This window comes from Eptesicus fuscus, chromosome 23 (genome assembly GCF_027574615.1).
Source record: "Eptesicus fuscus isolate TK198812 chromosome 23, DD_ASM_mEF_20220401, whole genome shotgun sequence".
NCBI lineage: Eukaryota > Metazoa > Chordata > Mammalia > Chiroptera > Vespertilionidae > Eptesicus > Eptesicus fuscus.
Window position 1 is genome coordinate 4,667,188 of NC_072495.1, and position 16,676 is coordinate 4,683,863.

A 16,676-nucleotide genomic window follows, 5' to 3' on the forward strand; every position below is an offset into this window, starting at 1 on the left:
AATATAGACGGAGCGACATGAAGTGACAGGCATCCTCTCCTCCCAGTTCGCCAAAAGGCAAGGCATGAGACAGAGACGTGTGGAGTGGAAGAACATGTTTGGAATGTGGCAGCTGAAGTGAAATATCAAAATCTGCTCAGCACTCGAGTTTCAGTCAATAATACATATGTTTGGCCTTAAAAACCTATTGGAAAAGTCATCATTTTAAAAAGTACCTTTAAAGTACTTTTCTGTGTGGCATCCAGCCCCCAGAGCACTCCTGGGTATTTTTACTGAGATGTCAGCATTGGGTTTAGAAATTATGGAGCCCAGGGCAAGAGTAAAGCTCGGGGCTCCCCTGGCCCCTGGGAGCTGGCAGTCTATTGCGGAATTGCTGCCCAGATAAAGTAACGCTGGGTAGCGTGTATTGGCACCACCTGCACGCGTCCCGGTACCTCCTCCAATGAAAGGAGGGTTCCTGCTTGCTTCCTTGCCTCTTGGGGGCTCTGTGGTTCCATCTCACATTCCTACCCCATCCTCCAAACCACACCCCAAGAGGGGAGGTGCATTTAGATTTTTTTAAACAAAGGAAGAACGAGTAATGTTAACCTCCTGCTCCTCCTCTTTCCCTCTTGACTGGGGTCCAGGAAGGAATGGGGCTTCCAGGAATGTTTTAGGGAATTTCCCCCACTGGAAACCTAGGATGTGGCCCAAGCAATTTTCATCGATGGTGCTTTCCATTGTCACGTGCTTTATGTCACAGCATGCTGAGCTGCAGGAAGGGCTGGGATTATGGAATTATTCATCCCATTTTACAAAGGTGGAAATTGGAGCTCTTGGGTTTAGTGCTTTGTTAGTGGTGGAGCTTGCCCGAGAACCCAGGCTTTATGATTCCGAAGTGAGCGATTATTTCAGCACTCTGTCCTACTGTCCTGATGGTCTTTCACTTAAAGGTGTGTGTGTGCACTCAGTTAAGCAGAATGACCTGGGGTTATCTCTGCAAACCCTGCTGAGACCATTGGGATTTCCAAGCTACCTGGGAGATGTGGACTTCTCCAGCCTTTGGAGGGATGGGGTGGGGGAGCACTTGCTTGGACATCCACATAAAACATCTCAATTCCCCATCACAGGCAGGAAAACACGTCCCTGCCAGGTATTCCCATGGCTTTCCAACTTGCTCCTAATTTCCTACTCAGCACACGCTCTAGCCTGCTTCCCACCAGGTAGAATCATGTCTCCTCAAAAGATACATTCAAGTCCTAAACTCTGGTGCCTGTGACTGTGACCTCATCTGGGCAGAGTTTTTGCAGCTACACTCAAGTTAGGGTGAAGTCATCCCGGATCAGGGCGGGCCCTCGTCCCATGACTGCTGTCCTGAGGAGATGATTGAAATTTGGGAATAGAGACAGAATACACACAGAGAGTGCCGTGTGACAACAGAGGGAGGGATTGGCGTGATGCAGCTACATGCCAAGGAACGCCAGGGATTGCCAGCAACAACCGGAAGCAGGAGAGAGGCCAGGACGGGTCCGCCCCCAGGGCCTTCAGAGAGAGCAGGGCCTTGACAAGGTTGCACTTCTAGCTCCAGAACCATACGGAAATAAGTGTCTGTTGTTTCCATCCTCCCCTCCCCCTCCCCGCCTCCAGTCGGTGGTAATTGGTTACAGCAGCCCCAGGAAACAAACACCCCACCCCTCTTGCTCCAGCTCCATTTCCCTCTCCACGCAACTGGGATCCTAGAAGAAGGCAGCTCACCTCTTCAGGGTCGGCAGCTTAAAATTAAACATTAGGCATCAGTGAGTTTTCAGTTAAGTAAAAGTCCAGTTCCCAGGTGACTCTAATACAGATAGGAACCCCTGCCACACACCTGCTTGTAAGCTGCATTTTCACATAATAAGCTATAAACATCCTTCCACGTCTACAGATGCATATTTTTAAACATGGTTTTTAAATGAGTGCTCGCTAAAATGGAGTCCCAATTTTATGGCTCTCCAGTAGTTTGTCCGACCAATAACTTTGTTTTGAACAGAAACCCGTGTATCCTAATCCTGGGTCTGCCATCGGATGGTTGGAGGATGTTTTGTTGGTTGCAAACACCTGAAATCAACATTAGCTGATTACCCACCTCTCCGCCTGGTGTCAGGACACACAGCCAAGGCCTCATGAGTGGACACTGAGGACACTGGCTGTCCAGAATCTGCACTTCCATTGGGGAAGGAGTCCTAACCAGCTCGGATCACAGGGGTGAGCTTATCACCATGCCCGGCCAATAGAGAACCCGTTCCACCTGGTCTCAGCGACTGGCCCAGAGGTAAGCATGTCAGCCAAATGAAGCCAATCAGAATTGTTCCAAGGAAAGGGGTCTTCCTTTCAGGTCCTGGCGCCAGAAGAGTGTGAATTGGGCTCTGTCCTGGGACACTATTTTGTGCCACAAGGAAAAGTCTTTGTGTAAGAGAAGAGAATGAGGTCACGGAGAGGAGCAGATTAAAAGAGAGAGATTGGGTTCTGATGGGATGTGTTTGTGTGCCTGGACCCAGGTGGGCATGAGGCTAGCACCATCCAAAACCCATTTATGTGAGTCCACGAATAACATTGTGTTGCTGTGGCTGTGTTTGTTGTTACTGTTTGTAAGTGGATTTGAGTTCATATTTTGTCACTTGCATTGAAAAGAGTTGACTAGTTTCATTCTTTTCTATCTGAAGGATTATTTCCCGTTCCAGTCTCCCAAAATATTCTCTCACCTAAGAGGTGGGCCATTCTTGACTGTAGTATCATGAGACTTGGACTTGGGGGTGAATTCAGCTGAGAGGCAGTGGGGAATAGGAGCAGAAATAGGTTGTAAATAAGTCTTACCTTCAAATCAAATAGCGATTAATTGGGCCTGGCTGGTGTTGCTCAGTGGTTGAGCATCGACCTGTGAACCAGGAGGTCACAGTTTGATTCCTGGTCAGGGCACATGCCCGGGTAGTGGGTTTGATACCAAGTAAGGGGTGCAGGAGGCAGCAGATCAATGATTCTCTCTCACCATTGATGTTTCTAGCTCTCTCCCTCTCCCTTCCTCTCTGAAACCAATAAAAATATTTTTTAAATCAATTAGTCGGGAATTGGTGAAATAAACGATGTTACAGTCTCCGATGTTAAAAAGAAAGAAAAGAATGAGGTGGTTCACAAGCACTGTGCTGGGATGTCGCCACGGGAAGAACAAGGAGACGGTCCCAGGGGGTCACTGAGGAGAGGTTAGTTCCAGGTGGAGGCAAATCCATGGAACCCACGGGGGTGTGAGACACTGGGAGGCGGGCAAGAGTGGGAGCTGGTGCCAACTCTAGACCTGGAGGGGCACAGGGGGCGCAGTTAGCAGGATGAGAAGAGCCTGTACAAAGGGCCGTCCGACAACAGAGCGGTGCCCTCCTGAACGGGGAAGCAGCCAACCTGGAGGCGCAGAGGGGTAGATAGGTACCCAGGGCCCACGTTCCTCTGCCTTCCTTCCCATTGCCAGTGCCTCCAAGCCCAAGGGCAAGGCCCCACTCGAGGCCCCGGGGCCAGGGAGCCCGAGGGTGCAGCCCATACAGGCCACCCTCTAGGAGCACGGAGCCTGTGGGAAGGGGTGGGGAACGGAGTGGACAGAGGTTGTGCAAATAGAGAGCATCCAGCACAATCTTCAACATATATGGAGTTAAAACACAGAAGAGATGAAAACAAGGTACATCATGTGCTAACTGTTTATTACAGAGAAAGAGAGCGGGGGTGGGGGGGTGAGGGAGAGAGAGAGAGAGAGAGAGAGAGAGAGAGAGAGAGAGACCCCCGAAGGAAATTGTGCCGGTGGCCACCTTGCAGTGCGGGGCCAGTAGCACTGGGGAATTAGCACAGGAGAGTGTGTGAGCCAGGGCCCAGCAGGACACAGCTGGCAGGCTCAAATCACGGTGATACGAGGAGGGCTCATTCACAAAGGGGCCATTACACAGGTGTGGGTAGGGTGGGACAGAGGAGAACGTGCAGTAACCAAGGGCTGTGGCCATTTCTATGGACTGAGGGGAGGGAGCGGGTACCACCCCTTAAGGACAAAGGTCATGTCTTGAAAGCATCCGTGAGAGAACCAGGGATTTGTAGCTGAGAGATACAGCCTGTCTGAGGCAACCTGGCGGGAAGGAGGCCCCAAACACACCCTGGTTCTTTGCTCTGCCAACGCCTCCCATTGGCTCAACCCACCTACAGGCAGAGCCATGGGAGCCTGTTGGTGCAATGGAGGTAGAAGGTGGGTAGGCGGAGGTGGGCAAGCAGATCGCTAGCATCAAGTGTAACTTACTTTTCCCTGGAGAGCCTTTTGTACTGTTTGAATTTTTTTTTTCTAACTCATGTGCATGTATTACTTTAAGAATACACAAATAGAAGTCAGTGTCAGTTCTTTCCCCATTTTGCACATAGAAGCAAAGAGAAAAGTGTTTTCCTCTGAAAAGAACAAAGCTTGAGCGTTCTCGATGGGGCTACTAGATCATTGCCGAGACAAGGTTGAAATGTGCATTTATTTGTGTTTATCTGACCCCTAATGCATATCTTCCCCAGCCTGCGTGTCTCCCTGCTCTTCTGAAAAGTGACAGCTGAGAATTTAGTTCACCACTAATGTCTCCTCTCTCTCTCCCTCCTGTCTCTCCTACCAACCCCCACCACTTCCCCCCTGTAATTTCTTTGTGTAACTTACCATTTTCAACTCACAATGCAGCTAACCATTTGGGAGGCAGTCTTCCCACTGTTGCCTTCTCTCAGGCATCATTGTTTAGACAGTCTGGATGGGGTGGCCCAATTTTTCCATTTCCTGACAATGTCTCCCTTGAAGAGACTCTCGCGGCCTCCTCTCGTTGGTTTTGTCCTCTGCATCCTGTTCAAGGGCAGCCGCAGAAATCACACGGATCCTGCCTACAGTCACCCGCCTCCTGCCACTTTGCTAGAAGCTGTCTTTCTTTCCTTTAGCTCCAGTGACACTTCTTTCTCCATCACAGACACTCTTTCAAACAGGTGTTGAGGTACATGACATGTGGAATATGTAATAGCTGCATTCTAGCAGACACCTTCCTAAGACAGTAGCTAAGAGAAGGAAAGGAGCTCACTGATGTGGAAAATCCATTCAGAGAATTAGCATATCCTGCTAACCCAAGCCCCCACCAGCCCACCCCCTTACTATGATTTCTGATTTTCCAAGTTTTGTTTGCAAACTTCTTTCTCCCACTGCAGAATCAGGCAATTAAAACTAGCCAAAATAGCATATCCTATCTAATAAAGAGGGAATATGCTAATTGACCCTCACGCTGTTGCAAAGATGGTGGTGCCCACAGCCGATAAGGAGGGAATATGCTAATTGACTGCCATGCCCTCAAAGATGGCAGCACCCACAGTCACAAGATGGCGACGCCCAGTCCCCTCAGCCCCACCGGGGTGGCTGGCACACGACAAGGCCAGGCCTGCTCCACACGCCTGCCTCCAGAGTCCCCCAGTCCCCAGGGCCGGCCCAAGGCTCAGGCAAGCCTTGGATGGCAGCTGCCCAGCTGCCTAGGGCCACCTAAGGCTCAGGTAACCAGGGCCGGCCGAGGCTTGCGCTGCCGGCAGTGGCAGCAGCAGAGGTGTGATGGGGCGTTGCCTTCCCCTGATCACCGGGTCACCTCCCGCCCCTGAGGGCTCCTGGACTGTGAGAGGGGGTAGGCTGGGCTGAGGGAGCCCCCCTCCAGTGCATGAATTTTCATGCACCAGGCCTCTAGTATTCATATATTTGGGTATATTTTTTAAAGATACTTTTAGAGGGTTTTTAGGGGTATACTTACCTTTCCAAATAAAAATAAGCTGGAAGAAATCTTTGACTGTAGAAGTGACACATCTGTTTTTAAAAATTAGATAACACAAAATGTATACACATGAAAATAAAAAACACCACAATCTCTCTACCCAGGGATAATAATTTAGCCTTTTGGTACACACAATTTCATAATTTTTCCAGATACAGCAATAGCTTATCCCTTCTGTGATTTGACAAAAATTAGATCACACTAAATATACTAATTTTTAACTTATTGACATCTCTCCCTGTTAGTGAGTGCTGATTTTCACCCTGAGCGTTCACATTTTTGATCCCACAGTGAAAAATATATTTTAAACTCTGATCCAGTACAGCGTGCGTGCAGTACCTCTCTATTTATAATTGAAATGAAAGTTTCATGAGCCACTACTCACCTCTATTATGAATGATGTACTCTGTTATTTTCTGTTTTGTTCGCTTTCATTTTTTAAAAACGCTGGTTATGACTACACAAATTGATTTCCAGGCCCACTAATGGGTTGTGACTTGCATTTTGAAAAACAGTCTCCTGGGCCCCGATTTTAATGGCTTTATTGTATTTTGAACTCCAGAGTTTTAAAGCGGCAGAACCATAGCCTAGGCCTCGCCCAGCCTCTCCGCTTCACATGCAGAGGAGTGAAGACTGTGTTTTGTCAGTAGCTGGTACAAGAACTCCCCGCGGGGAGGAAGGGGGTTGCCTTTGGGAAAATATCTTTATGACTGCTGTGGGGGCTGGGTGCTGCAGTGGGTGTAGCTGAACCACTGCCCAAGGAATCAATAGGAATTTGGAACGGAGCTCATGAGCCACGTGGCAGAGGCAGGACCTGAGTTAACGAAACAGAACTTCTAGAAACAAGCATATCGAATGTTGAATTTATATTGTTTGTGCTGTAAATTCATCTAGCCTCTCAAGGTTTATTATTAGGTCTCTTTCAAGAGCAAGTGATAGAAGTAAAACTCAAATTGGATTAGGAAAAAATAAGTTAGGAGTGTTTATTTGCTTATGAAATTAAATACACCAGGCATGACTGGGTCCCAGGGCCTTAAATGATGTCATTGGCCCTTTATACCTTTTTTTTTGTTTTTTGTTTTTGTTTTGTTCATTCTTATGTATTGATTCTCAATATTTTTTCCAAAAAAAGACTCAGGATGAAATCTCATTTGACTGACTGGGATCATATGACTTCTTTGAACCAATCACTGTGGCTGGAGGGATGGCATGCTCTGATTGGCCAGGACTGGGTCACGTGCTCACCCGGAACCAGAGGTGGCATCCCATTCACACTCACGTGGTTTGAGACGGAGGAGAGGAGAGGTTTTTCTGGAACATCGGGTTCACATTGGAGCCGGTGGTGGGCAGCAAACACAATAGATCGGTTTATTCACGTGACACCTCTTTCACGTGAGTGGTTAGCGTGGTGGAGGTTGAGGAAGGAGCTGAATTCCTCACCTGCCTGCCCCACAGTGAAAGGGACCCCATTAGTGATGATCCCTAAATAGAACTAACAAAGGAAAGCCCTCCACCCCACCCCGGGAATTCACAGAAATCTTGGGAGGGCACCAGATTTTCTACAATTTGTACGAAAGGTAACTGTATCGATCTCGTCTGGACTTGAAAGGAAAGAGGATCCCCGCGGATATTTGGGTTCCATAAATGGGGAGATTGAGGCCCAGAGAGGTTCAGAGACCTGCCTAAAGTCACACAGCTAATTTTTATTGGGGCTTGGATTGGGCACCATCGCCCACCGGGCTCAGCGATGCCCCCCACATGGCTCCTGCAGCATTCCCTCTTTTTTGCTGCGTCCATCAGACCCAGAAAAGTCCCAAAAGCTTGTTCAGGCACCGCTCCCCTCCCCCAGCCTTCCCACAGCTCTTGTGTTGTAAGCCCCTGCCCAGTCCTTGGGGCTGCCTGGGGGCTCGGCTTAGAGCAAGGAGGAGTGGCTTGGGAGGGAGGAACCAGTCTCCAGGCTCTTGAGGAAACTGGCAGCTCAGGTGCGGCTGGAAGAGAGGCCCAGGAGGCCAGCAAACCCAAGAAGCAGGGTCCTTGGAACAAGCAGGAATGACCGAGCAGGACAAACAGCTGAAGAAGAGGACCGGTGAGTTTTTGTGCATCCTATTTACCAGGTCTTTTGAGTATATTATTTTTAGAAAACAGAAAATGAAGAGAAGGGAGTGGCGATCATTAGGGGCCGGGCTGTGAAGGGCCTGGAGTTCAGCTGAGTGAGTGAGTGGGTGAGTGAATGAATATGTATTCAGGGCTACAGTAACGAAGTACCATGAACTGGTGGCTTAAGCAATGGGAATGTGTTTCGCGGTTCTGGAGGCTAGAAGTCCAAGATGGAGGTGTTGGCACGTTGGTTCCTTCTGAGGGCTGAGAGAATCTGTTCCGTGCCTCTCTGTCTCCCAGCATCCGAAGGTTTGCGGGCAGTCTTTGATGTTCCTTGGTTTATAAGTGCAAAACCTTGCTAGTGGCCGTCATCTTCCCATGACATTCTGCCTGTGTGTGTCTGTGTCCAAATTTCCCGTTTACGAAAAGGACTCAATCGCTGGATGAGGGGCCCGCCCGACTCCAGCACGACCTCATCTTAACTGATTGCACCTGCTACAACCCTATTTCCAAATAAGGTCACATGCCGCGGTGCTGGCGGTTAAGACTTCAACCTCTGACTCTGGGAGGACGCAATTAGAAGATGGAGAAAAGCTGGGTTAAGCAAAATGAAGCACATGGGTTTACCTTAGGCCAGCATGGTGGTTTACGGTATAACCTTGCTGTGAAATCTCTCACACCCCTCCCGTTAGAGTGGGGCCTCTGTCCCCTCCCCTGGGGTCTGAGACTGATAGATATGGTGGAAATGACTACGTGACTTCCGAGGCTGGAATATTGGGTCACCATGTCCAAAGTTGGAGCACCAGGTGGCCGCCCTCGGAGAGGCATGGTCTACCCTCTGGCCAGCAGTCCCAGCCGAGCCCAGCCCGCCCATCACCCTGCCAAAGAGCCAGACAGGTGGGGAAGGCTACCTGGGATGCACCCCCCCCCCCCCCACTGTTTAGTCCCAGCTGTTAGGGTTCCAGTTGCCATCCCAGCCATAGAGCAAAGACGAGTGGTCCCTGCTGTGCCCTGTCTGGATCCGGAGCCACAGGCTTCAGGGCATCATAAGTTTAGCCTGTGTATTCCACTGGGTCCCCCGGAGAAACAGAACCAATAAGGCGTTTAGGAATTGGATCCTGTGATTGTGGAGGCTGGCAAGTTCGGAGTCTGCAGGGGAGAGCCAGGGGAGGGGGGTGCTGGCTCTCAAGCCTGAAGCTGTCTGCAGGCAGGATCCCCTCTCCCAGGGGCCATCAGCCTTTTTTCTCCTAAGGCCTTCAACTGATTGGATGAGGCCCACCTGCATTGCAGAGGGGAATTTCCTTTACTCAAAGTCTACTGACCTAAGTGGTAACCTCATCTAAAAACACCTTCCCAGTCACATGTAGACTAATGTTCGACCAAATGTCTGGGCACCAGGGACTAGCCAAGTGGGCACATACAGGGAACCGTCACGGCTGGTTTGTTACACAGACCAAGGTAAACACCTCTCACAGCGTGCTGTGTGTGCTGCGACCTTCCCAGTGGGTGGTAATAGGCTGCATTTTCTAATTGTGTTTGGTCAAACCCTTCCCCCCCCCACCCCCTCTCTTAAACAGAGACCTTCTGGGTATGGTGTTCTTACTAGTAAGAAACTGAGTGTAGTGGTTAAGAGCCTCTGATTTGGAGTCAGACAGAGTCACATTCAGTTCTTTACTAGTTCTAGTTCGTAGCTGTGTGACCTTGATTCACTTCTTTTTAAAATTTATATATTTTATTGATTTTGGAGAGGGAGGGAGGGGGAAGAAGGAGAGAGAGAGAGAGAAGAGAGAGAGAGAGAGAGAGAAACATTAATTACTAGAGGCCCAGTGCATGAAATTCATGCATAGGAAGGGGGTCCCCTCAGCTTGGCCTGCATTCTCTCCAGTCTGGGACCCCTCAGGACCTCTGACTCCTGACCGCTCACCTGCCTGCTGGCCTGATGCCCCTGACTGCTCCCCTGCCTGACTGATCGCCTCTAACCTCCTCTGCCTTGGCCCCGCCAATGTGGCTTTGTCTGGAAGGATGTCCAGAAGATGTTCAGTCTAATTAGCATATTACCCTTTTATTAGTATAGATGAGAGAGAATCATTGATAGGCTGCTTCCTGCAAGCCCCCATTGGGGATTGAGCCGCAACCTGGGCATGTGCCCTTGACCGGAATCGAACTGGAACCCTTCAGTCAGCAGGCTGACACTCTCTCCACTGAATCAAACCGGCCAGGGCTTGATTCATTTCTTTAACCTCTCTGAGCCTCGGCATCCTCATCCATACCGAATGGGATGGTTCAGTGCTGTTGTGAGGAGTAAATTAAATGGGCCGTGGAAAGGGCTCAGCCCAGCAGCTGGGCACATGGATTTCTTCATTCATTCATTCATTCACCAGCAGGCCTCAGACTTTACCAGTCTGTGGTGCTGCTTTCCCTTTAAAGGCTTCATTGTGATGTTCAAGCTCCATCCCATTCAATTTCTAGAAGCTTCTCTCCCTCCCCCTTTCTTTCTGTTTCTGTTTTTCCCCTCCTTTTCTTTTTGTTTTCCTTCATGAAGCCAGGTTTCCCCCACCGGGAACCTGTGCATGTTTCACAGATTCATCTTGCCTGTCACTTCAGGCAGCGAGGGTCTCCGGAGCCCCCCTCCCTGCCTTGAGGCGCCTCTCTGCTTCCCTCCCTCCCTCCCTCCCTCCCCCTCTCCCGCTCCAGCTGCTGCCCTGCCCTGCCCCTCCCCTCCAGCTCAGGACAGACCTGGCCGCCCAGCCGGCAGCAGAGAGCAGGTTGCAGCTCTACGCTGACTTGTCTGAATGTTCCAGGAAGGTAGGAGGGAAGCAGACGTACAGTGTGATGGCAGGTAGTGTGCTGGGGGCCCAGGGACCCAACACTGACAGAGCGGCCCCCATCCTGGCGGCGCCCGCAGTGCTGGGGGCGTGGCCTGCCTGGGCGCTGGCCCCGCCTCCTGCCCAGCCTGACTTGTGTCTCCATTGTCTGACCTCAGTTCAGGATGTCTGTCCACTCCCTTCAGGGAAAATCTGGCCCTGTCCTCAGGGAGACGATGTCGCCCTATGGCCCTCTGTATTATTCAAAGAAACAGAACAATAACATCTGGTTATTTGCTATTAGGAAGTCCTGCACAGCCTCGGTTTTCACATCTGCAAAATGTGGATGATAATACGTCATTGAGTTGAGGAGAGGAATGGCAGTGATATAGGAAAGGACATGGTGGGGAAATGGTTAAACTGCAGGAGCTGAGAATCTGGAAGCTTGTATGTTATTGTACCTCTTTCCTAGACATGAGACAGGGGTCGGTGACATTCCCACACTCAGGCCCACGTGCACCTTCAGGACCGTGCTTACACCAGACAACCTGGACAGGAGTTTTCCCAAGCTCCGTTTTCCTCCTCTGGTGGGATGGCTACATCTGGAAGATCTTCAAGACCAACCATGTCAAACTCGAGGCCAGTGGGCTGCATTTGCTGGCCGCGAGTTTGACATGCTTGTTCTAGACCTAGGCTGTCCAGTGAGGTAGCCATAGCCCCATGCGAGAGAAGCCAGCACGCGGAGGGGGGGAGGGAAACTGAGCCCAATGACCTGCTTAGAGCCCTGAGCTGACCATGCCTGAAGGTAGCATCAATGGCCAACTTTTCAGTCACAGGAGCCGAGAGTCTCTATCGGCGACGCTGCTAGCGGTTCTCAACCTGTGAGTCACGGCCCCCAGGTTGAGAACCGCTGCTGCAGAGCCTAAGACCATTGGAAAACACAGATATTTACATTACGATTCATCAACAGTAGCAAAATTACAGTTATGAAGTAGCAACGAAAATAATGTTATGGTTGGGGGTCACCACAACATGAGGAACGGTATTAAAGGGTCACGGCATTAGAAAGGTTGAGAACCACTGCGATAGAGTGTCCCTTTTTGGCTTAAGGTCATTTTGCTGTGAGGTTAAATGATTGGTAACCAAAAGCATGCCAGCTCACCAGTGTAGTTTACCTCGGCCATTCCAGGCGGCCTGTGGTAGGAGAATGTCCCAGGGGAAGAGTTTCCTTCAGGCTTCCTGCATGGCCCCGAGAGCCTGGTGTAAACCCCGTGCAGAGGCTCAGCCTTGGCCAATGAGATCAGGAGCCAGGGTGATGGCCGTGTGCCAACCAGTAGCTCAAGTGGACGAAACTCTTGGGGTTTTATAATTACGTGAAAAGACCTGCGATGGGGTTTTATAATGACGTGAAAAGACCTGCGATTTCTGTAAGGCAGGGGTCAGCAAATTAACATTCTCCCAGGAGCTAAGGGCTCTGCGTGCTTGTTTCTGATCATCGTGTTTACATCCGGGGTAAATAAATCTGTCCTTTGTTCTGTGCCATTCAACCCTCCGCACTGTCTGCAATTAAGAGGGCGGAGCGGGGAGAAATGAGTGAGCGCTTTAATTGGCTCTGTTCTGGGTGACAGGGAGTAAGAAAAAAACAACCCTCTTGGGCACGAGTTGGGGGTGGCCTGCTTTGCCCTGGGAAATGGTGATGAAACCCTGGGCAGCTGGTGATGGAGGCAAAGGGCCGGCCATCCGTCGTCATTAGTGTGATTGATGAGCTCGGGCCCAGCCTCTCTGCTCTGTGCCGGGTCCTCCCGAGGCGCCCAGAGAACCAGAGTGCGCGTCTGGTTTCAGAATCCCCCTCGTGTCCCGACGTGGACTGTTACTCCCAGCGGAAGCATTACTCGCCTCTGCTTTCCTTCATCCCTGTCTCTGGGAGGTGGGAGGGATGACAGAAATAAATCAGACAATCCCACCCGACCGTCGGAGAACCCTCCCTTCTAACAGGATGTGATAGAAAGGGATTCAGGGACACGTACAGGGTGGGGCAGAAGTAGGTGCACCGTTGTTCGTATGGAAAATAACATAATGATTAGCAAATAATAATACAAGGACACACTGTGTGGTTCTCATACTCACAACTGTACCCCTGCTCTGCCCCACCCTGTGACAGTAACAACAGATATGATAGCTAACACGTGTTAAGTGCCTTTTGTGTGCTAGACACTGTGTTGTGTGAGCAATACATACATGATTTCTTTCAATGCTCTCAAGAATCCCATGCTATTGACATACAGTTGCATGCTTTTTGGGTGAAGACTTGGAGTCGCGCAGAGGCTAACTCATTGCTGGAGGTCCCGTGGCATTGGTGACGCTGACATCCGCCGAGTCAGCCTGCCTACACGGCGGTGCCCACGTTGACTGCTTGTGCCCCTCGTTCCTTCGCGGAGCTCTGCTCTCCTCTGGCTCTTGATTCTCTAAGTCTTGTGCTCTGAGTGCCCGGGTCTTACCTGTAAAATGTTAACAGCACTTGTATGTAGCAGGTGCTTGGATGCGCACAACAGAAATAGACGCTTAAGCAAAATGGGATGTTCCGGAAGGCGATTGGGGTCTGCTCTCTTCTGATTCTGTGGTAGGAACAGGTCCAGCCCCCACCAAGAATCTCCCAATAGCCTGGCCAGTGTGGCTCAGTGGTTGAGCATCAACCCATGAAGCAAGAGTTCACTGGTTCAATTCCTGATCAGGGCACATGCCCAGGTTACAGGCTCAATCCCCAGTAGGGGGCGTGCAGGAGGCAGCGGATGGATGTTTCTCTCTCATTGGTGTTTCTCTCTATCCATCTCCCTTCCTCTCTCTCTCAAATCAATAAAATAAAATATTTTTAAAAAGACTCTCCCAATAAAGGGTTTCCCAACAGGAAGAGGGTTCAAATGCTGAATAGCCCAAATCCCCCGATCCATCCCCTGCCGAAACCGTCTAAGAGAGCAGTGTGGTGATGGGTGTCTTCGGCACCAGGCATGACACACAGGAAATGCCCGGTGAACGGTAATTATTATTATTATTATATTATTATTATTATTATTATTATTACCAGGAAAAGGCAGCGCAGCCTGTCTCCACGCCGCTGTGTAAGTTCCGGGCTCTCCTCCTGTGGGAGGATTTAGATGCCCTTGATGAGCGCAGACATAAACCAAGCGAACATTCCTCCAGACAGAAGGATGCTGGCGTGCCTTCAGATGGGTCACTACAGCGTGTCCTAAATTGGGAAGAAATCAGAACAGATGGCATCTAATTTCTTACTGTTCCAAGCACAAGGTTCCCTTTTTAAGGGAAACACCGTGGCTTGCAAGCTGCTTGCAAACACAGGTTTTGTGAAGTGTCTTGTCTTGGGCTTGGCTTTCTTGGTTAGATGGTCCCCATGCAGGGAGTTGGGTTTTCGGAGAGAAGAGACTCACATAATCCACTTTTTCTACGTCCCAGAGGTGGCTGAGTGGGTGATGATGGGAGGAACATGGGCTTTGGAGCCAGGTGGACATGGGTTCCAATCCTGGCTCTCCTGTTTCCTGCTGTATAGCCTCGGACGAGTCACTTGGCCTCTATGGACCTCTGGTTTCTCATCTTGAAAATGGGATAATCATTACTGTCTTCCTAGAGACTGTGGTGGCCCGAAGCTGCTGTTGCTTTTGCTCAGGGCCGCTGCCGGCCTAGAGGACATCGTGGTATGAACTGGAAGATGGCATCCGTTCTTCTAGCAGATGTGTCTGGGGCCAGGGTGCATGGCTGCTGAGCAGATCAGAGGCAGGATTTTATTCCCTGTTTAGCCCCTCCGCTGGCACCTTGGGCAGCATGCAACCTGCACACGTATTCATAGTGACCTTGTTTTTACCTGCCTGTTAGTTTTTAAACCCTTCTCCCATGAACAGACACAGAGCCCTTGGCCAAAAGGATGAGGCTATAACCCAGTTCTGACCAAATCATCTGGCAACAAACAGCGATTGGTGCAAGGAATGGACATGTGACCCAAATGGTCCAATCAGCATTTTATCCTGGGACTGATATACACACGTTGGGAGAAGGCAGCACTTTCTATCCGTTGGGAGGATGGTAGCCATGTTCCTCTTCACAAGGAATGGGCTTGTTGATAGCAGGCCATGTGATGGACAGGCAAAGGCAAGCAGAGGGAATTGAAAATGAGAGACGGGGGGAGGAAGTCTCTGTAGCTAGTCACAAAGGTTGGCTTCTGAAACCCTTCCTGTGATTTAAGCACTAACTCAGTTCTCTTAGTTACATGAGCCCAATTGGTCCCCTTTTTGCTTAGTGTGAATTGATTGTCTGACACTTGTAACCAAAACTATCCTGACAAAGGGGGAGTTGCAATAATGTGCATTATGATTACGGGAACCCCCTGACTCTGAGGGCACCCCATAAACAGTAGCTGTTGTTACTGCCACATTGTAGCACATGGAACTCCCACCACTTCTCTTCTTTGCAGAGAAGAGAAAACGCTTTATTCGATTTGGGATGCTAGCTCTGTCACCAGCCCCGGGCAGACATGGGTCACTCATTAGTGGAAAACACGAATTAATAAGGCTGTGGTGTTCTTTGGTTGCTGCTTGGTTTATTTTGTTTTTGTTTGGCCTGGGAATGGTCTTAGCGTCCTTCCTAACAGGTGTGACCGGCAGCTCCGGCTTAATCATTTGGAAATGAAACCAAACATTTTTATTGTGGGCAATTTGTGACAAAATCTGTTGCAGTTCTTTTTGTAAGCCTGCAACCCATGGAAGCCTCCAACAGAGGTGAAAAGACGTTGCTTGAAATTAATGCCAGAAAATAAGAGACTCGGAACAGCATCGCAGGAGCCTAAATGGCTCAGGAAGTTGGCAGCGGCTTTAGTGAGCATGTGTAGGGCACCTAGGTGCACAGGCAAGCACATTCCCAAAGACAGTAGAAAGATGAGCTCAGCGCTGCCATCGTATCTGGATCTGGGATAAAGCTCACTGCCTGGCGATCCTTTGGGGCTGGGGGAGAGGGTCTTGATGAATTTTCCAGGGGAAGACTTTGTGGTGGGATAGAAATGGAAATCGATAAATGTGACCAAAACAAAAAAACACGCCAGGTTTTTTTGCCCATCTTAGAGAAGTCTGGTATCTGTCATTTCTTTCAAATGCACCTTAAGTTTTCTAACGTGTTTTCACCATAGGAAGATGGAGAGGTTTTGCCCCCATTTTACAGATGAAGAAACTGAGGTTTAGAGAGATTATTATATGGATGAACCAGGGTTTGGAATCAAGTCTTTCACATGCCAACACTGATGCTACCTGTGCACAGGGCTTATGTTTTTCTTTTTAAAATATTACAAAAGTAAGGCAAAAAGTAAGGATGTACATAATGTAAAACAAAACAAACAAAACCTACCTTAATGAACTATTTTTCCCCTCCCATTTCCCAGAGGTAACCTCTAGTACCAGTGGGGGCGGGCTGTTTTTCAGTATCGTGGATGCTGCCACAAAAAATACCTGTGCATTCTAGGAAAGCCAGAAAATGCAGCTAGGCCAAAAGGAGATAGAGTGCCAACTGAGAGGGAACGGGAGCGTGCCGGTGCATTTCCTTCCTTTCCTAATTGCGTGCGTGCACGTGTGCAAGTGTTAAGAAGAAGCATTGGTTGACTGCTGTCCTGGGAACAGCCCTGTGGGGAAAAGGGATGAATGAGACCCAGCTCTGCCTCTGGGTCCCACAGCCTCGTGGCCGCACGGAGCTACAGCCTTTCCTTCCAGGGCCTGAGCAGTGAGGATGGGGTGGAGACCCCCGGAGGGGAGGCGTGGGGGCAGCGTGCACCTGTGCATGAGGTCCTGTGGGAGGTCCTCACCTGCACTCTGTGCTCTAGTTCCCATTCTACAGATGGAGACACTGAGGCTCCAGGAGGTGAAGTGTTCTCACCTCCCCTTTTTCTCTCTTTAGGGACTTTCCATAGCAGAAA

At 49.9% G+C, this 16,676-nt stretch overlaps 1 long non-coding RNA gene across 1 annotated transcript in view; it reads left to right on the forward strand.

Moving 5' to 3' along the window:
* The window catches only part of LOC129148061 (uncharacterized), a 54,317-nt gene that overhangs the window by 643 nt on the left and 36,998 nt on the right, over nt 1-16,676 (forward strand). Inside the window, exon 2 of the long non-coding RNA XR_008555246.1 lies at nt 2,009-2,290. This is a non-coding gene — a long non-coding RNA (uncharacterized LOC129148061). The remainder of the gene's footprint in view (nt 1-2,008; nt 2,291-16,676) is intronic.